Source organism: Chiloscyllium punctatum, chromosome 17 (genome assembly GCF_047496795.1).
Source record: "Chiloscyllium punctatum isolate Juve2018m chromosome 17, sChiPun1.3, whole genome shotgun sequence".
NCBI lineage: Eukaryota > Metazoa > Chordata > Chondrichthyes > Orectolobiformes > Hemiscylliidae > Chiloscyllium > Chiloscyllium punctatum.
Window position 1 is genome coordinate 53,135,572 of NC_092755.1, and position 22,604 is coordinate 53,158,175.

Here is a 22,604-nt window from a genome sequence, read left to right on the forward strand (position 1 = left end):
AAATGGCCTAGCAAACCACTCAGCTGTAGCAAGCACTAAGAAGTCTCACCATTGACATTCACCTAGACACTGGCAAAAGAATCTGATTGATTCTGCAAAGTCATCATTACGAACATCTGGGGAATCATGCCAAATTTTGAAGAGCTGTCTCACAAACTAGTCAAGCAAAAGCCTGACATAGTCATACTCATACCTTCTGGACAATGTCCCAGATATCACCCTCCGACTGGTAGGACAGACCCAGCAGAGGTGGTGACGCAGTAATATACAGGCAGGAGGGAGTTGTCCTCACTATCATCAGCAATGACTCCAGATCCCCCAAACTGTCATGGCTTTAGGAAACTTCCTGCTGGTCTGCACATACCAACTTTTCCCCTCTGATAAAATCAGTACTTCTCCAAGTTGAACAACACATAATGTTCTAAGGGTGGAGATTTCGATGGCCACCATTAACAGTGGCTCATCAGTAGCACTACTGATCCAACTGTTTGGATGTAAAAGGACATAGCTACTAGATTCTGTCAGTGGTATATGGTGAGGGACCAACAAGAGGGAAAAAATATACTTGACCTCGCCCTATCAATTTGCCCACTGCAGATGCATCTTTTCATGACAGTAGCGATAGGAGTGACCCCACACTTCGCTTTCACATTTCAAAACCCATCTCTCATATTGTGTGGCACATGACAGTGCGAAATGGGACAGACTTTGAACAGACCTAACAACTTAAGACTGGGCATCAGATGCCATGGGCCATCAACAGCATCCAGTGCAATCTACAAATTCACAAATCAGCATATCTCCTACTCAACCATTATCATCCAGCCAGGGAAACAATTTGGTTCAATGGAATGTGCAGTAGAACATGGCAGGAGCAGCAACAGACATACCTAAAAATGAGATGTCAACTTGTTGAAGTTACTAAACATGACCATATTCATGTAGAATTAAGTGAGCCACAACCAATAGTAAGCTCTGCAACCCTGCAACATCCAGTCATGAATGGTGATGAACAATTAAACCACTCACAGGAGGAGAAGGCACTTCATCTGCGATATTCCCAGCTCCAATGATTGAGTTCTTTAATGAAGTGACGAGGAAGGTTGATGAGGGTAGGATGGTAGCCATAGTCTTTATGGATTTCAGTAAGGCCTTTGAAAAGGTTCCACATGGTAGTCTGGTCTGGCAGGTTAGGTCGCATGGAATCCAGGGAGAGCTGTAAAACTGGATGCACAATTGGCTTGATGATAGGGAGCAGAGAGTAATGGTGGAAGGGTGCTTGTCGAACTAGAGGTCTGTGACAAGTGGAGTGCCTCAAGGGTCGGTGCTGGGCCCATTACTGTTTGTATCTATATTAATGATTTCGGTGAGGGGCATAATTTGGTACAAGACATGATTAGTAAGTTTGCAGATAATATTAAAATAGGGAGTGTTGTGGAACGTGAGGAAGGTTATCAGAAATTGCAGCAGGATCTTGATCAGCTAGGGAGGTGGGCCAAGAAATAACAAATGGACTTTAATATACATAAGTGGTGAATGGGTGGGCCTTGAGATGTGTAGTAGAACAGAGGGATCTTGGAGTTCAGGTTCACAGTTCTCCGAAAGTGCAGTCACAAGTAACAATGGCAGTGAAGAAGGCTTTTGGCACATTGGCCTTCATCAATCAGGGCATTGAGTATAGAAATTGGAAAGTTATGTTGCAATTGTACGGGATGTTGGTGAGTTCACACTTGCAGTATTAAAAGCACTTGCAGAAAATTAAAATCTGTGTTTGTGAGGCATGATCTCTCAGTCAGAAAACCATGCTGACTACTCCTAATCAAACCCTGTCTTTCCAAATGCATGCCTATCTTACACCTCAGAATCTTCTCAAGTTACTTAACCAGCACATATGTTAAGCTTACTGGTCCCAGGATTTTCTTTGCAGCCTTTCTTGAATAATGGAATGACATGCGCTCTCCCCCATCTTCTGGGACATCACCCGTGGCTAACAATGATGCCAGGGCCTCCATAATTTTGTTCTAGCCTCTTGTAGTGTTCCTGGATATATTTGGTCAGGACCAAGAGATTTATCCACCTTCATATATTCTAATACATCCAGCACTTCCTCTACTGTGATATAGACTGCCCCCAAGATATCACCCCTAACTTTCTCAAGTTCCCAAGTCTTCACGTCTTTCTCCATTGTAAACACAGAGAAGAAACACTCATTGGGAACCTAGTCCATCTCCTGAAATTCTACATATACTGGTCCAATTTGGTGCTTCAGGGACCCTTTTCAGTCTCTACTGATTCTTTTTTTCTTTAATATACTAAAATACCTGGTTGGATTCACCATAATCTTCCCAGTCCAGGCTATCTCATGCCCCTTTCGCCCTCATGATTTATGTCTTCAGTAAACACCTGCATTCCCTGCATACCTCCAGGGATTCTGTGATACCAGTTGCCTATACCTCAACTACACCTCCTTTTTTCTGGTCAAAGCCTCAATATCCTTTCTCATCCAGGGTTCCCTATTACTGCCAACCTCTGCCTTCATCCTCACAGAAACATATCGACCTTGAACTCTAGCTATCTTAGTTTTAAAGTTCTTCCATTTTCCAGAGGTCCCTTTGCCTGCAAACAAACTACACCAATCAACGGCTACAAGCTCCTATCTAATTCCATCAAAATTTGCCTTGTCCCAATTTAAAACTTGAAATTGTGGACCAGTTTTGTCTCTTTTCATAACTAATTTAAAATTAATTGAACTATGGCTACTGTACCTAAAGTGCTCTCACACTGTCACCTCCATCATCCGTAGGTCGAGTTTTGCCCCTTCCCGAGTAGGACCCTGCATGTACTGCTTGAGGAAACCTTCCTGAATGCACTTAACAAATTCCACCCCATCTAAGCCCTTAACGCTCTGGCAGTCCCAGTCTATGTTTGGAAAATTAAAATTACCTACAATGGCAGCCCTATTGCTCTTGCAAGTCTGCCCAGCCTCCCTGCATATTTGTTCCTCTAATTCCCGCTGGCTGTTTCATGGTCGATAATACAACCCCAATAATATCACCAGCCCCCTCTTATTTCTTAGCTCCACCCACAAAGCCTCACTGGATGATCCTTAAGTTGTTTCATCTCTGACTATTGCTGTGATACCCGCCTTAATCAAAAACTCATCTCCCCCTCCCCTCTTTCCACCACCTCTGTCCTGCGAAAAGCACTAGTACTCTGGCACATTAGGCTGCCAGTTCTGTCCCTCCCCAAGCCATGTTTCTGTCATGGCTATAATCTCCCACGTAACTATCCACACCCTGAGTTCATCGGCATTACCTGTCAGCCCTCTTGCATTGAAATAAATGGAATTTAATCAAACAGGCATTTCTTGCTCTCTGTTGTGTTCCAGCCTGACCTGTCTCTTCACTTGCTATTTCTGATTACTGTATCTCTTGATTCGTCAAAGCATTTTTATCATCCTCAAAGCTCAATTCAGGAGTGCGATGAAGACAAGAGTGTCAAACGCCTTCTTCACCACCATGTCCACACATGATACATTTTAAAAGAGTATGTACCTGAATCCATGGGTCTCTCTACTTGACAACATTGCCGGGGCCCTGCCATTAACTGTTTAAGTCTTGCATTGGTTTCTCTTTCCAAAACATAAAATAATCAAAATTAAACTCCATCAGTCATTCCTTGGATCATTTGGTCAAGATCCCATTGTACTCTTAAATTATCTTCGGCACTGTCCACTCTACCATAACTTTAAGGACATCTGCAAATTTATTAACTATGCCTCTATATTCACATGCAAATCGTTTAAATAATGATGAGCAGCAGTGGACCCAGAAATGATTCTTGTGGCATAGCACTGGTCACAGGACTCCAGTCTGAGCAACAATCCTGAACCACCACTCGCTGTCTCCTACCTTCAAGCCAATTCTGTATCTAATTGGCTAGCTCTCATGTGATCTAACCTTACTAACCAATCTAGCAGGCGGGACCTTGTCAAAGGCTGTGTTAACGTCCATTCTGTTCTCATCTATTTTTCTTTACTCTTATTATACTTGTAGAATTTCTTTGGATTCTCCGTAACCTTATCTGCCAAAGTTATTTTACACCCCTTCTATGCACGCGTGACCTGCTGATTGAAATTAGCGGAACAAAATGATTTTTTTTTCTGCTGCATGTATTTTATATATTGCACCTAGCAAACCACTTGTGTGGCCATTTGTGTGGAATTCAGCCCATGCGTGCCATTATCTTTTTTCTCAATAATCTATTGAGTTCTAATATTTAACATGTGCGGATATTTTAATGCCCGTTGCTAAATGAAAACTAAATGGAATACAGGAAAGTTTCTTGGTGGCACCATTGAGACGGAAGTCGATTTGTGCGGACGAGCTGACAGTGTACGTTTCAAAAATTTGTGACTGAGCGAGAAATAATGCAATGAATGCCATCCTTTTGTAGCCATAGAGAAGCGGGATTCGAAAGTTACAGCACACAGAAACTCAAACTGTGTTGCGTAGCTTTAAAGCTGGATCTTCGGTGAGACTAACACCAGAACTTTCGTAGTAAGACTTTACAAAATCGTTTGTCCTGTTGTCTCCTCTGTAATCTTCCCACGTCGTTCATCACCGAAGACGAATGAAGCGTCTGGGAGCAGTGGAAACTATCAAATTGTTGATCATTCCAAAATAATGATAAAAGGGCGTCGACCTGAAATATTAATTTGGTTTCGATCACCATGACCACTGTCTGAACTGAGTTTTTCCAGGAATTTCAAAGATTTTTTTTCCGTGTGGGTCATTTAAATTAACATCCAGATCAACTTAGACTCTGTGTTTAGAGGTTACTTAAAACGAACTTGAATTCACGACATTAAAAATCCGAAAGAACTGCGGATGCTGGAAATCAGAAACAAAAACAGTAGTCGCTGAGAAAACTCAGCAGGTCGGGCAGTATCTGTGGAGAGAAGCCAGAGCTAACGATTCTGGTCCGTAAAAGTTCTGAGGAAGGCCCGAAACGTTAACTCTGATTTCTCTCCACAGTTGCTGGCCGACCTGCTGAGTTTTTCCAGCAATTTCTGTTTTTGTTTTTGAATTCATGGTGTTCCAATTATTTCAGGCGCTCCTAGACTATTTTAGCCTTTGTGCAAAGAGACAACCAGAAAGAACAAAATTTAACAACGAAAACATGAGAACACAAGTTACGCTGAATGCAGTGGAATTAGACACGTCCGCTGGCGCATGTCACACCCTGTTGAGACGTCCATAACTATGCCCGCTGTAACTAGGACAAAACAAGTATGCAAGCTTGGGGTTTTTTTTGCAATCTTTTGTATGTATTGTCTTCATTTCGTTTGTGTACATGCATTTAACTGGTTAATTCAGTTTCCATCTTGTGGCTAGTTCCTGATATAGAATTCTCTTGTGGAAGTATGATGAAGCAAATTCAAGAGGGAACACCTTATTAAGGTGGTTACTATAATCCTGGAATCCTCACCCAGATGTCAGTGAGTCCTGATAATCTTTCATTCCCTCTAGTAAGAGTGGAGGGTAAATGCAGTTATATGAAATTTGCTTCAACAAGTCTCGACTGAAGACTTCTGTTAACTCTAATACCACAGGCAATGAAGGTGGGTATGTAATTTACAGTGCCAAAGCTGCAACCAACATATTAAGCCAACCTGACTGAGGCACAACTGTGAAGCTATAGAGGGGTAAATGAATGGAGCAAATTTATGCCATGATGTTGAACTGGCATGAATTATGCAGTCAAATTCTACTCTAATTCTTTGGGGGGAGGGTGCTGGAGAGGGCGTGGGGTGACAGTGCCATCTACCGTACAGTCAACCTCCGCTGCGCCCGGGTTAAAACTACTCACCAAATACACCAGGGTCGCCATGTTCTTTTCCGTCATTTGAACCGATGAAGACGGAAGGAAGGAAACCGAAGAGACGCGCGGATCTGAAAAAGAGAAATCAAGAGAGGGGTTCCGATTATTAAGTAGCATGTATATCGGAATCGATGTTTCACATTTTTCAAATATTTGAAAATTGTACTCCGCTCTAGAAAGCTTTGAGAAATTTAGTTGAACGAAGCCACATTGGGATCCACAGTGCAACCATTGCGGCTGACGGTGCTAAAAAGTTATAACCTGAGAGGGTGTTCCCACTTTCTATAAAGTGAGGTACACATGCATATTCTGAAGAGGAAATAGAAGCAACTGCGGTAAAATTTCAACAGTTTAAAGAAAGGTAGCAAACAATAAATTGGAATTTGATATAAACTAATACTGATAGAAAACCCTGCAATATTTAAGTCAAAATTATTCGATTCACGGCAGTGTTACAAATTGGTCTAATAGTTGCATTTCTGTATAACCCATTTTGCTGCTTTGCTCGCCTCCACGAGATTTTCCTAAGCAGCCCCAGTCCTCCTCACTTAACTGCAGTTCATTATGTGAACCGTCAGAAGACTGTTCTAGCGTATTCACAATGCACTGCTTGGGAACGTGGTTGGGATCACAGTGTCCCATCTGGTAACTAAACAGAAACCATTGCCTGAAACTAACTGCATCTCTATTGTGAAATAATACCACGATGGAGGCCTCAAATGCCTGTAATGCAAACTACCTGACATTCCCTCACTCAAAATCGCTTTAGATAGCTTAACTGGTCATCCGTGTTGTGGAGCTTGCTAAGGGAGAAACAAAAGCTTCCATGTTTCCTCCGTCGCCATAATGACTTCCCTTAAAAAAGAATGCACGCGTTCACCTGTGAAGCGTGCTCAGATTACCTGAGGTCGTGGTTGGCGTTATACTAATGTGAGTTCGTTCCGATTTCTCTATTTTTACAAACAAACGTTCCTATGATAGTAACCACGAAATATCAGCCAGTGGATTTAGGATGGGTTGAGACCGCACTGTCAGAGGTTCATGTCTCATGACAATGCCAAACCCTTGATAGATTTGATAATTTGTTATTAATCAATGATTAAAATATGGAAAGGTTATAAGATTTTTGCTAGTCTAGAGTTAAAGAGTAACCCTGCCGTAAATTGGTTGTGATATTGCTGTGCACTGCCAACTCTGCCGAAGTGCTTTAGAAGGCCCTGATCTGCCCCCTGGCGGTTTAATAAATTATTACCGTCTGCGAATTCCGCTTGGGAACCGATGAAGTCAACTTGACCTTTAATTTGGACAGTGTCTGTCCGAGTAGTCTGACGAGTTTCTCAAAACGCCAACTGCACAGCTTTATAATCTCCGTGCAACAGCCGGAGCTTGCTTCAAGATGATGACAGCGGAAAACCGAAATCTCCTCGAATCTTCGACCGGGTTTTGCCTTCATTTTACACCATTCTCCAAAGAAAAGAGTATTGCAGCCAACTTGTAGCGGTGTTTGTAATATTTGACATTTGTAAAATTGGACAAACCGTTGCAACATTGTTTCTTATAGTTGTTTATTCAAATATAGAGAGGGCATTTAATAAATTAGCATAAAAGGCGGGATAACAGCATTGAGGCTCATGGAATAGGTGGGTTACTGCCGGCTTAAATATTAAAAATGCTTTAAAAACAGAAAACAGAAACTTGTAGCTTTTCATACTGGAGGATAGAAAAGAATATTGATCCCGAGGTATCAGTGCTGGGACCAATTGATACATGGAATTCATGTGTGTATTAGAATACATGGTAGGAGTCCAAAGTTGTCGATGGTAAGAAAATCGGAGTAGCGGCAAACAGTGAGGTTGAGACCAGCCAGGACACATACAAGCTTGGGGAATGAATGGACAAATGGAAGATGGAATTCAAAACAGGGTAGCGTGAGTTTGAGTGTTTTGGCAGGGTGGTTAGGGAGAAGCAACATGTACAAATGGCACAGTTCTAAAGATTGTGCAGGGACAAAGGAACCAGGTTGGGGGGGGGGGGGGGGTTAGATGAATTGATTTTTAAATATAGAAGGGCGTACTGACACGTTAAAGCTTTTTCCTTGTTGTGCTTTGTGGTGTAGGTATCGATGACAATACCGGCATTTGGTGGCCATCCCCAGACAAACAGATGGAAGATTGGGTTTCATAAATAGAAGTATCAAGTTCAAAAACAAAGAGATGGATTTGCCCAGGAAAATGTACAGAATACTGGCAAGTTTAGATAAAGTAGACAAATGAAGACTGCTGACATTAATTGGTGGTTGTAAAAGTAGAAAACACAACTTTAGATATTGCGGCAAGATCTAGAGTGAAGATGTGATTGAAGAGTTTTTTTAATCTGCAAGTGATCATGCCACTGCAGGGGTGGGAATGGAGACAGTCAATACCTTCAAAAGAATTTAGCGTTGCATAGAGAATCAGAGACTTGCAGGGCAAGGGAGATAGGATGGGGAAGTGTGACCATTTGGGTTCTTCTATAGAGTCCAGAATAGGATTGATGGAGTTTGAATTGACTGTTTCTAAGTCATATTATTTTATGACCCCACAATGCTCAATTCACACGAATATAGATGTTAACAAACAATTGAAAGAAGTAACATTTCCATAGTCAAACTGAAAGGCATGGAGAAGAAGAGTGAAATATTCAGTCTATGATAACCACAATGGGCATGTCTTAAGCATGTTCTGTGGACAGCAAATTTGTGCATCTCATTTGTGCACTGAAGAGAACACTTTTTGGGACTGAGTGTAGGCTCTTTAATCATGATTTTTAGCATAGCAGGTTGTGCTTGTTCATAGCCTGATTCAATGCAACAGTCCTTTCATTGGATTGCCTTCCTCCAATTCTCTGTTGAGATCCAGCTCTCGCCCCGATAGTGTCTGTCACAGTTCTTCTCGGAGTTCTGAGTAAAGGATGCAATGCACTCTGTCTGATACAGATCAAAATTTAAAATAAGTGCTGTGATAACTTTATTGAACCATTGCTGCAGAGGGTAAAGTAAAACATGCTGACAGTTCCTTTTGGTCTCCTGGCTGTCTCAGAAGCTTAGAAAGCGTACACTTTTGGGAGCTCCCATTGTGTTGACCAAGTGTTAATGGAATGCCAAATGTCTCCCTTTCTGACTAATGCTGAAATAACACGCTAACCGGTCTACTCTTCTGGAAACAATTCGTCAGCAACAGTCAGATGATTGCTGAGAGTTAACTTCTGAATTACTGTGTCCTCTGAAAGTGCCAGATTAACCATTATCATTGCAGAGACGTGATACTGAGCCGTACGACCATCGTTGAAAAATGATATTTTCTCCTAGGGACATTTGATTACGCAACGATGTTGGACAGAGGGAGCCCAATTTGCCCTACTTTTTTTTAGATTAGATTAGATTACTTACAGTGTGGAAACAGGCCCTTCGGCCCAACAAGTCCACACCGCCCCGCCGAAGCGCAACCCTCCCAGACCCCCACATTTACCCCTGACCTAACACTCCGGGCAATTTTAGCATGGCCAATTCACCTGACCTGCACATCTTTGGACTGTGGGAGGAAACCGGAGCACCACGCAGACACGGGGAGGACGTGCAAACTCCACACAGTGAACGCGGGTCTCTGGCGGGAAGTGAACGCGGGTCTTTGGCGCTGTGAGGCAGCAGTTCTAACGTATCAGTTCTGTCAAAGAACTATCCAGTTAGAGACCCAACTTTTCCCTTCATCCATTTCCTCCCATTTCCCACGTTCAGGTATTTGGCTATCATACTTTCAAACTTATCACAGAATGTTCCTTCACCATCTGTTAGCCAGTGTATTTGCGATCGTAGACAAATACTCGCTCCTTATTTTTCCTCCTTCTATACGCTTCGCTTCCTCTTTCCGAGAATTACCTTTGGTCTGGGCTGTGGCGTTGTCTCATGCTCAGAGTACTCCGTGCTAAGATTGTTTTAGTCATGTTTTTAAAGACAAATATTCAACTACTAATATCGGTGAGATGGAGCAGGAGAGAGCAAAACATAGACAGCAAATCTGGAAAGAATGGGAACACGAAGAGAACAGGAACACTGGGAACTATATGTGCGGCGTAGCTGGTCACGGAGAAAACACGGGAGCAGGCGAGAGAGGGCAGAGGCGCAGGTGGGCCGAGGCTGCATTCGCTGCTGACCTCCTTCCGTCCGATTAGGGCACGGTCATAAGACTAAAACAGCGTGGCAGACAAAATGGAGGATCTTTGATGTCACCGAAGGCTGTAGATTATCTCTATACTAATTTACAAGACAAATAAGCAAATGGAACAAGCATTATAAAAGAATTAAGCATCTAAGATCTTGTGCGAATAACTATGGTTAATTTGAAGATAAAAGTCTTTAGTGGTTAATATTTCGATTGAAATGTGCTTTATTTAACTGCGGAACGTTCCGATTAGAAATTTCTGTTGAGAGGGCGTTTATTTCGCTGTGGAACAAGCTATGTGGTGAAACGTTGCCATCTGGTGGTGTACTGATGTATGACACAGGGTGAAATCGCCGCTTTGATGAATTCTCATTGGTACGCTCAGACACGACATTAAACATCCCTGGAGCAGGTGGGACTTGAACTCAGGCCTCCTGACTCAGAAGTAGGGACGCTACCAATGCTCCACAAGAATCCTTAGAACAAGTATATTTTAATTACGCTACCTGGCTTGGCTTTGAAACTGCTCATTAGATGTTTAGATACCAGCAAATTTTCCAAAAAAAGGCGTGTATTAGAGTCAAAAAGTCATAGAGACGTACAGCATGGAAACAGACCCTTCGGTCCAACCCGTCCAGGCCGACCAGATATCCCAACCCAATCTAGTCCCACCTGCCAGCACCGGGCCCATATCCCTCCAAACCCTTCCTATTCATATCCCCATCCAAATGCCTCTTAAATGTTGCAATTGTACCAGCCTCCACCACATCCTCTGGCAGCTCATTCCATACACATACCACCCTCTGCGTGAAAAAGTTGCCCCTTAGGTCCTTTTAATACCTTTCCCCTCTCACCCTAAACCTATGCCCTCTAATTCTGGACTCCCCAACCCCAGGGAAAAGACTTTGCCTATTTACCCTATCCATGACACTCATGATTTTGTAAACCTCTATAAGGTCACCCCTCCGCCTCCGACGCTCCAGGGAAAACAGTCCAGGCCTTTTCAGCCTCTCTCTGTAGCTCAGATCCTCCAACCCTAGCAACATCTTTGTAAATCTTTTCTGAACCCTTTCAAGTTTCACAACTTACTTCCGATAGGAAGGAGAACAGAATTGCATGCAATATTCCAGCAGTGGCCTAACCAATGTCCTGTACAGCTGCAACATGACCTCCCAACTCCTGTACTCAATACTCTGACCAATAAAGGAAAGCATACCAAACGCCGCCTTCACTATCCTATCAACCTGCGACTCCACTTTCAAGGAGCTATGAACCTGCACTCCAAGGTCTCTTTGTTCAGTAACACTCCCTAGGACCTTACCATTAAGTGTATAAGTCCTGCTAAGATTTGCTTTCCCAAAATGCAGCACCTCACATTTATCTGAATTAAACTCCATCTGCCACTTCTCAGCCCATTGGCCCATCTGGTCAAGATCCTGTTGCAATCTGAGGTATTCCTCTTCGCTGTCCACTACACCTCCAATTTTGGTGTCATCTGCAAACTTACTAACTGTACCTCTTATGCTCGCATCCAAATCATTTATATAAATGAAAAAAAGTAGAGGACCCAGCACCAATCCTAGTGGCACTCCACTGGCCATAGGCCTCCAGTCTGAAAAACAACCCTCTACAACCATCCTTTGTCTTCTACCTTTGAACCAGTTCTGTATCCAAATGGCTAGTTCTCCCTGTATTCCATGAGATCTAACCTTGCTAATCAGTCTCCCATGGGGAACCTTGTCGAATGCCTTACTGAAGTCCATATAGATCACATCTACTGCTCTGCCCATAACAATCTTCTTTGTTACTTCATCAAAAAACTCAATCAAGTTTGTGAGACAAAATTTCCCACGCACAAAGCCATGTTGACTATCCCGAATCAGTCCTTGCCTTTCAAAATACCTGTATATCCTGTCCCTCAGGATTCCCTCCAACAACTTGCCCACCACCGAGGTCAGGCTCACTGGTCTATAGTTCCATGGCTTGTCCTTACCACCCTTCTTAAACAGTGCCACCACGTTTGCCAACCTCCAGTCTTCCCGCACCGCACCTGTGACTATCGATGATACAAATATCTCAGCAAGAGGCCCAGCAATCACTTCTCTAGCTTCCCACAGAGATCTCAGGTATACCTGATCAGGTCCTGGGGATTTATCCACCTTTAACCATTTCAAGACATCCAGCACTTCCTCCTCTGTAATCTGAACATTTTGCAAGATGTCACCATCTATTTCTCTACAGTCTATATCTTCCATATTCTTTTCCACAGTAAATACTGATGCAAAATATTCATTTAGTATCTCCCCCATTTTCTGTGGCTTCACTCAAAGGCCGTCTTGCTGATCTTTGAGGGGCCCTATTCTCTCCCTAGTTACCCTTTTGTCCTTAATATATTTGTAAAACCCCTTTGGATTCTCCTTAATTCTATTTGCCAAAGCTATCATATGTCCCCGTTTTGCCGTCCTGATTTCCATCTTAAGTATACTCCTACTTTCTTTATACTCTTCTAAGGATTCACTCATTCTATCCTGTCTGTACCTGACATATGCTTCCTTTTTCTTCCTAACCAAACCCTTAATTTCTTTAGTCATCCAGCATTCCCTATAGTTACCAGCCTTCCCTTTCACCCTGACAGGAATATACTTTCTCTGGATTCTTGTTATCCCATTTCTGAAGGCATCCCATTTTCCAGCCATCCATTTACCTGCGAACATCTGCCTCCAATCAGCTTTTGAAAGTTCTTGCCTAATACCGTCAAAATTGGCCTTTCTCCAATTTAGAACTTCAACTTTTAGATCTGGTCTATCCTTTTCCATCACTATTTTCAAGGTGTGTTCAAGGTTGCCATCCATCTGAGGAGATGCAAACGGAAATTTAACATCAGTGATGGTAAGTTGTTTGAGAAGACTCTGAGAGAGAGGATTTTCATGCTTTTGGAGAGTAAAGGACTGATTAGCGATAATCCACATGGTTTCATGCATGGGAAATCATGTCTCACAAATTTCAATTAGTTTTTTGAGGACATAACCAAAAAAAAACTGATGAAGGCACGCAGGTAGACATTGTCTACATGAACTTTAGTAAAGGCATTGTCAAAGTTCCACATGGTGGACTAATTAGAAGAGTTAGGTCACATGGATTTCAGGGAGAGCTTGCCAATTGGATACAAAATTGGCTTAATAGTAGGAGACAGAGAGTGCCAATGGAGGCTTGTTTTCTGGACTGCAGGCCTTTGTCCAGTGGTGTTCCATAGGGATCGGTGCTGGGTCCACTTTTGTTTGTAATTTATATAAATGATTTGGATGAGAATTTAGGAGGTGCAGCTAGTACGTTTTTCGATGACACCAAAATTGGTGATATAGTGGACATTGGAAAATATTATTTAAGATTACAAAGAAACTTTGATCAATTGGGCCAATGGGCTGAGGGGTGGTAAATAGAGCTTAATTTTAATAACTATGACGTATTGCATTTTGGTCAAGCAAACAGGTTACATCACAAGTAGACAAGATGTTTACAAAGGCATGCTTGCCTTCATTGCTCAGACCATTGATTAAAGGATTTGGTTTATCATGCTGAGGTTATCTCGGGTGTTTGTGAAGTTACAGTTGTAGATCTGACCAGCCTGCTATAGGAAAGGTATTACTAAAGTGGAGAGATTTCAAAGATGTCCCAGGATATTGTCAGGACTGGAGGGTTTGTGTTTTAAGGACAAACTGGATCTTTGCTCACAGCAGCGTATGGGGAAGAGGGGTGACTTTATAGAGATTTATAAAATCATGACAGCATTTATAAGGCGAATACCAAAGGATTCTTTTTCCTTAGGGGATGGGTGAGTTCAAAACTAGGGTACATATTTTAAGATGAAGGGCAGAAGATTTAAAAGGGACCTGAGGGGCAATGTTTTCACAAAGAGTGTGGCCCATGAGTGAAATGAAGTGCCAGAGAAATTGATGGATGTTGGTACAGTTATAACATTTAAATTCCATTTGAATAGGTACATGAATAGGAAATGTTTAGAGGCATATGGGCCGAAAGCAGGCATGTGGAACTACTTTAGTTTGGGAAAGTTGATTGGCATGGACGAGTTAGACTGAAGGGTCTGCTTTCGTGCTGCATGACTCTGATTCTATGTGAGTAATTCTTACATCTAGTCTTCGGGCAGTTATTAGTATAATGGGCTGGACCAAAGCCCCTCAAAAAGAAAGCCTAGATTCCACTTTCTTTTTATTTTAAAGGCAGATGTCAGGTTTTGTATTCTGAATACGACTGGATGGGTCAAACGACCATCTTGAAGCAAAATACACTTTATTCATACGCTGTACTTAAAACACAACAAAAGATACTATAAATTACCTCTCTCTTAAAGCCATAATATCGTCACATCATTCATTAATAGACATGCATCAAGGGATCCTTTTTTGTGGATTATTTATGTTAGCACACAGTTATTATTCCCTGCAGAATTCATCACCTGGTGTCAGCAAGCAGTCACACAATAAATCGAAATTCAGGGTCATTTTTATGGACAGAGCATAGATGTTTGGCAGAATGGTCACCCGATGTCCATTTCATCACAGTTCAAAACACTCCCTATGTTCTGACTTCTACATAGTGGGCACACTTTGATATTGAGGATAAGGGCTCTTTGCCTTAGAATTCTCAGCTCTAACCTCCCAAGGGTAGGAATTTTCATAAACTTTTTTGACTTCAGATCTTTTATCCATGATTAGATTTTGACTTCAATGAGGTCAGGAGCTGAGTGGACTTTGCAGAATCTAAACTGACGATCAGTGAGTAGGCTATAGCTGTGTGTGTGTCACTTGATAGCATTATTGAAGGCACCTTCCATCACTTTGCTGATTGAAGGCAGACTGATGGGTTTGTAATTGACTAAATTGGAATTGTCCTTCCTTCTTGTGGACAGGACAATACTCCACATAGTCAGGTCAATGCCAGTGTTGTACTCATATTCACTGGTGACTCACAGCACCAGGGAACCCAGGTTCGAATCCAGTCTAGGGCGGCTCTCTGTGTGAAGTTTGCACATTCTCCCTGTGTCTCCGGTTTCCTCCCACAGTTCAAAGATTGGAAGGTTAGGTGAATTGGCCGTGCTAAATTGCCCGTAGCGTTCAAAGATTGGAAGGTTAGGTGCATTGGTCAGGGGTAATTGTAGAAAAATGGGTTTGAGTGGAATACTCTTCAGAGGGTTGGTGTGGACTTGATGGGCCAAAGGGCCTGTTTTCACATTGTAGGGATTCTATAATAATGCGCAACAACTGATAGCACTATCGGTGACAGTTTCCATCACTGAAATGATAGGATGAAATGGGCTGAATTGGAATTGCCCTGCATACCTCGATAATATTGTGTTTTGTCTAACAGAGGTCAGTGTTGCAGCTACAGTGGGACATTTTAAATAGGAAACACTAATTCTTGGACTTCATTCCTTGGAACTGCAACCAAAATTTTCTTGGGATTGTATTCATTATACTCAGCATTTCTTGATGTTATCTGTAGTGATTCAAATTGTCTGAAGCCAACGGTTTATAATTCCAAGAAGTTCAGAAGGAAAGTCTGAGTTGGATCAATCACTTGAAGCCTCCGGTTGAAAGTGATTGCAAAAACATACTCCCCTGACCATTCAAATCAGCATCATGCATGTTGAAATATTTGAAAGCCCACTCTTGCCCTCAACAATCTCCAGAGCTGTTTATGACTAGGTATAACAAGCTTCAGAGCTGTGATTTGATCTACTGGCTGTAAGATTGCTTATCCCTGCATTTAACATGACCTATGCACTGTTTGACATGCAACATCATGTCGTCTTGAAGAATCACAATGCATTATTTTTAGATGCTTCATCATTTGATGCTTCACCTAACTTGAACAGTGCTGGTACCCTGGTTTGATGATATTGGTAAATATATATATTTGCAGGGCCATGAGGTCACATATTCGCGTGGAATATAATTCAGCTAGTGGAGTTTCTTCATAACATTACTTTATTATCCAGCTTTGAGCTGAAAGCCCTATTCTAAATAACTCGAGTTTGATATCATGGTAATACCTCACAACATGATGTGTATTCATCATAATGGGACTTCATCTCCACAAGGACTGTGCTGTGATCTCTGCTGTCAACATTGTCATGATGAAATATGTCTCCAACACGTAGAATTGTGTATTTTTAACAATTCACAAATCTTTCATATTTTGTATTATTCTCAAACATTGAAATACACCCTGCATATCAATACCGAGGTCATTAATATCGTCAGGAAGGGACAAGGTCCAAATATTGACATCTGGTGAACTTCACTACAAACCTTAGTCCAATCCCAAATCCATGTGTTAACCGATCACTCAACCAATTTTGTATACGTAATGCTGCTGTCTTGATTTTTCCATGAGCTCTAACCTTGCTGAAGAGTCTGTTGTGTGCCACTGTATCAAAAGTTTTTTTTTGAAGTTCATGTACGCCACATTAACAGCACTATCTACATCGCCTTTAGGGAAGGTGATGGCTGAGTGGTAATACTCAGGCATTGCTCTGGGGATCTCAGTTCAAATTTGCCATGGCAACTGGTTGAGTTTGAATTCAATAAAAATCTAGAATAACGAGTTTAATGTTGACTATGAATCCATTATTGATTCTCAGAAAAAGCCCACTTGGTTCATTAATTACATGGCCTGACTTACGTATGCATCCAGACCCATAGCAATATGGTTTCCTCTTAACTGCCATCTGGGCAATTAACAGTGGACAATAGACGCTGGCCGAGCCAGTGAAACCCTTATCGTGCATTTTTAAAAATGAAAACACCTTTCTGTTGCCTCTTCAAAAAATAATCCAACATTTCAGTTAAACACAATATGCTGTTAACAAATCTATATAGATTAATTGAATTGAATTAATTTGAATTTATTGTCACGTGTACTGAGACACGGTGAAAAGCTTTGTCCTGCGAGCAATACAGGCAGATCACAGAGTTAAGCAGCATAGATAAGTAAATAATAGGTAAACAGCAGCAAAAACAAAAAATAAACAGGTAAAGGTGAATGTTAAGAGTTTGTAACAAAAGTAGGGTAGAAACTGTTACAAAATTGGCTGGTGCGTGTGTTCAGGCTTCTGTACCTTCTCCCCGATGGTAGAGGCTGTAGAAAAACATTGCCAGGGTGAGATGGATCTTTAAGAATGCTGGCAGCCATTCCTTGACAGAGGGCCTGGAAAATGGATTCTATAGATGGGAAGTTGGCCTTTGTGAATGTCTGAGCCAGGATTATCCTTATTTAATCACATTTGCACAAGTGACAATTAAATTCATCCCTAATTATTGTTCCTAGGAGATTCCCTACTGTGTATATTTTTCCAACTTTTTTGAACATTTCCGATTCTTCAGCTATTGAACACCAAGAAAGACTGAAATAACCAAAGTTTCATTAACTTCCAGTCTCACATCCCTCAGTATCCTTGGAAGTATCACAAGTGGTCCAGTGAAATATCAAGCCTTATGACAGTCTGCCTGTTCAGACTTATTGATTCCCAAGCACATGCCAGAATTATCCTCTCTTTCACCATGGCCTTCTTCCTCTTTAAACAAATGTGAATGTCTCAACTATGCTCACGCCTCTTTGTGTAAATCTTACTTGGCTTTTACGTACCAAAACCTTTTTTTTAACTGAACTTTATGAGGCCTTGAGTTTTCTTCTTATTTAATTGCAACAGTAAAAGCAGTCTGAAATTGACGGGTCAAGCTCCCAGACTACCAAGATTTGCTTTTGTTTTGCTGGGATCTTGAAAATGGGTTTCGAAGCTGCAGCACATCTCTCCCTGCTACTCACTCTCAGAGTTTTCTCCTGATGGTTGCTTTTACCTCCCGGACTAGAGAGTTGTATGCAAGGACATCAATTTTACTGAATTTACATTTGCCAAGTGTGTGTTTATGAGATGATGCAATATTGGAATATTTAATTATGGACAGTTTATATACATATATATAATTCTGTTAAGCATTTCGATTAAGTTCCAGTTAAGCCAATGAACAAAAAAAATTTTTTTGTCAAGACTGGTAGGTTGATCAATTGAATTGCATCTGATTGCGGTGCCTGCAACTTGCATTTAGATTAGATTCCCTACAATGTGGAAGCAGGCTCTTCAGCCCAACCAGTCCACACCGACCCTCTGAAGTGTAATCCACCCAAACCCATTTCCCTCTAAATAATGCACCTAACACTATGGACACTTAAGCATGGCTAATTCACCTGACCTGCACATCTGTGGGAGGAAACCAGAGCACCTAGAGAAAACCCACGCAGACACGGGGTGGGGAGAAGATGTGCAAACTCCACACAGGCAACCACCCGAGGTGTGGATCGAACCTAGGGCTCTGGTGCTGTGAGGCAGCAGTGCTAACCACTGAGCCACTGTGCCGCCCCCATATTAAGGACAAGTTAAGGTATAGGCTATCTTATAATATATGTTGAGGGGGTTTCGTCTGGTCCATAACTATAGGAAACCAAGTGAGATGAAAAATTCTTTTTCAGGTTGGCAACCTGTAACCAATATATTTCCACAACTCCCAATGCTAAGACCACAACTGTTACAATGCATATTAATGACTTGGAGGAAGGAAGCAAATGTATTATAGCAACATTTGCAGACAATTCAAAAACAGGTCGAAAGGCAAGTTGCTAGGTGGATGCAAACAGTTCACAGAGAGATATTGATAGTTTAAGTAATTGGAATATAATGTAGGAAGAGGTGACACTGTTCATTTTGAAGGAGAAACAAAAGTATAAAGCATTAATTAAATGGTGACCTGCAGAAAGCTGCAACACAAAGGACTTGGGAGTACCTGTATCACAAAAAGCTAGTACACAAGTACAGCAGGTAATCAGGAAGGCAAACGGAAAGCTTGCCCTTATTTCGAGGAAGTTGGAATATGAGGGTCAGGGAATCTTACTGCGATTGTATGATATGGTGGTGAGAGTACTATGTGAGGTTTTGGTCCCCTTAGTTAAGGAAATATGTAATTTCACTGGAGACAGTTCAGACAAGGTTCACTTGGATGAAGAAGGGTCATTGGACCCAAAACATTAACTCTGCTGTCTCTCCACAGATGCTGCCAAACTTGCTGAGTTTTTCCTGCTATTTCTGTTCTTGTCACCAGCTTGATACCTGTATGGAAGGATTCTCTTATGAGCAAATCCCTGATTGGACTCTTAAGGACCTTGACAGGGTAAATTCTGAGAGAATGCTTCCCTTTATGGGAGAGTCTAAGGCCAGAGGACATAATTTCAGAATAAAGGGGAGACAATTTAAGATCATATGGGGAAGAATTTCTTCTCTCAGAGGGTTGTGATACTTAGGAACTACTTGCTGTGGAGAGCTGTGAGGGTAAATCCTTATATATAAGCCTGACATAGATAGATGTGGAGGTGAATCAAGGGCTGGGGGAAATGCAGGAAAGTGGACTTAAGGAATGTCAAATCCGCCAAGATCAACTGAATGGTCCAGCACGTTCATGGAATCCATAGCCTACTCCTGTAGCTATTCCTCATGATAGAAATGTACATGTTATCTGAAAATTTGATTTAATTCCTTGTTGGAAGTCAATTCATTCTTAAGGGAATAGACATGTGGAACCTTAACACCATAGTAACAAGGAGCGTTTGGATATCTTTGCAGGAACCCAAAGACTGACATATGTTGTGAAAAGAGAGATGATAAGATGAAAGAAAATACAATACGTGTGTCTGAAAAAATAGAAAGAGAGGTGTGTATAATGATTGTTTATTGATGTTATTTTGAGTGGAGACAATAACTAATGGTAAAATCACTTGCTGAGTAATTCATGGGCCCAGGCTAATGCTGTGGGTAGAAACAACAAAATGCTGTGGAAACTCAGCAGGTCTGGCAGCATAAGTAGAGAGAAAACAGAATCAACATATCAGGTCCAATGACCCTGCTCATATTGTGGGATTATGAATTCATATCTCACTGTGGCAGCGTGAAATTTAGATGAAAAAATACATTTTCAGAGTAAAGCTGACACTGTAAACAATGGTCATTAAACTATAAAGACGTTGTAAGAAACCACTGGGTTCACTTATGTACTTCTGGGAAGAAAATCTACAGTTTATACCTGATCAGGCCTGCACATAACTCCAGACCATGGCAACGAGATTGACTCTGAACAGGCCTGGCAAGTCACTCGGTTTGAGGACAATTTGCGGTCTAAATAACTTTTTTTAAAACAAAAATCAACGTCCTAGGCTTGGGTGTACAGCGTTAATTCCAAAATGTGCTGAAGATGCAAACCATGAAATTATTGTGAATAGTGAAAATGGTATGGAACGAGTGGGCACAGGGACAAACAATTTAATTCAGAAAGGCATGCAGCTATGGACTTGGTTCGGAAAATGAGGTGGGAAAGTAATGAAAAAAAGTGTAAAAAATATATTTTCACACGATCAGGAGCCTGGGTGTAGATGTGTACAATTCGTTGAAAGTGGTGGGACAGACTGAGAAAGCATTTAAAAATTGATCAAGGTCCTAATCTTTGTAAAGAGTCTTAAAATTATAAAACTAAGGAGCGTATGGTATAACTTCATAAAGCACTCGTCGGGCCGCAACTGTCATATTGTGTTCAATTCTGATTCACATACTGAAGTGGTTGTTGAACCACTGGACCTGATTTAGAAAAGAGTATTGAGAATTGGTCTAGTGATTGGAGACTCTAATTGCTCGATAAATTTCCAAAGCCGGGTTTGTTCGCCTCAAAAAGGGAAAGACTGACAGCATTTGGTGAACAATCCAGTCGAGAGATGCCGCTACTCATGAATTGACGTTGATAATTTGGCGTTCAGTTTCGGGTTTCTTTGCAATGAATAAACGGTTCTACCGGAGTCCCTTTACAATCCTCTAGTTCTACATGGTTCAAACAGGACAAACTAGTTAACACACAGCAAAATAATGGGATTGCCGCCTTCAGAATGCCTGAGGATTCAAACAGATTGAGACCCACAACTTTTAAAAATAAGGAGTGGAGAGAATTCGAAATGGTGACAAAAAAAGTAACTTGAGAATTCTGAAATAATAGTGCAACAAAAAAAAGCTATCAGAATGATAATCTTTGGGGTCTAAAGTATATGCTATATGTATTGTATTTCATGAGTTTTATCACATTGTTAAGGCAGTATTGCCTAAGTCAAAGTCTGGCTTAAGTTGACATCAAACCATTCGCTGGTGTAGGAAGTTTACCCATCTGCTTTATAAACACCTCTCCTGACAGAAATTTAAAACACAATGTTGGAAAAGCTCAGCAGGTCTGGCAGCACCTGTGCAGAGAAACAGAGTTAATGTTTCCTGTCTCATTGGACTGTTCAGAACTTTAAAAAATCGTTTGATGAAGAGACACGTTGAAATTGAAACATTAACTGGTTATTCCTCAAGAGACGCCACTAGACGTGCTGAGGTTCCACGGCAGTTTCTGTTTGTATTTTGGATCGGCAGCATTTTGCTTTTGTTATACTGTTTAACCCAATGTGATCAGCCACATCTATCATGAAAGTAATTTGCCCACGATCAGACCTGTTTAGAATACAAACTGCGTGGAAATATGGGTAGATTACTTTCTGTCATCTGGTCGGCTCATTTGTCTGATGAGGTCTGGCCATTCAATGAATGCAGCAAAGATTAATTACACAACAAAATTTGGCTGGGAGTGGTGGGTGAATTAAAGGAGCACTCAAGCAATATAACAGCGAGAGGGAAAATGGAGAAAGCTGAAATATAGCCGCTATTTTGTGAGTCATTGCATTATCATTGAACACACATGTAATGGAAGCAATATTGGCTTCAACCATGAATGGCAAAAAAGTCATGATTGAGTGTAATTTTATTTCACAATAGAAGGTGCAAGAAGTAATGTTAGAAATGTATGTTATCATGCATTATGCACGTAAAATATCCTGCTTCAATGTCACAGCGTGTATATGTAGAAACACTAAATATATCTTCGATATTTGCTTATTCTGTAGTTAAGCAATGTAGACAGCCTTGGTTAACTCTGAGTAGTTCTTGTTTGGGGATTCCCCGTTCTATAAATGGTTACAGAGACAACATCTAACATAGGACTGCAAGCAAAACATGAACCCCTCACAAATACTCATACTTTACAAAGATATTAATGCTGCGCCCTTTAAATTCCAAATTTATTCCATGCTAATGTGAATGCATAGAAAACCCAAGTCCCAAGCACTACACCTTAAAGCAGAATCACTCGACAATTTGTTCAACTCAAACGATGGATCTTTTGTCAACATTCGATTTACAACATTTAGAAATTCGTCATAAATGAATTTGCAGTGGCTCCATTTCCACAACGGTGTCCTATTGTAAACATCAAATATACATTCTTCCATTCCATCAGCGAAACATCTGTGTTGATGAGCAATATCTTGTGAATGCTACCCCATGACACCGAGATCCGAGGTCAGTTCGTGAAAGGATTAACCTTT

At 41.3% G+C, this 22,604-nt stretch overlaps 1 pseudogene; it reads right to left on the minus strand.

Moving 5' to 3' along the window:
• Positions 1-7,336, minus strand: part of LOC140487647 (immunoglobulin lambda-1 light chain-like) — a 30,918-nt pseudogene extending 23,582 nt beyond the window's left edge.
• Between the last annotated feature and the right edge of the window lie 15,268 nt (positions 7,337-22,604).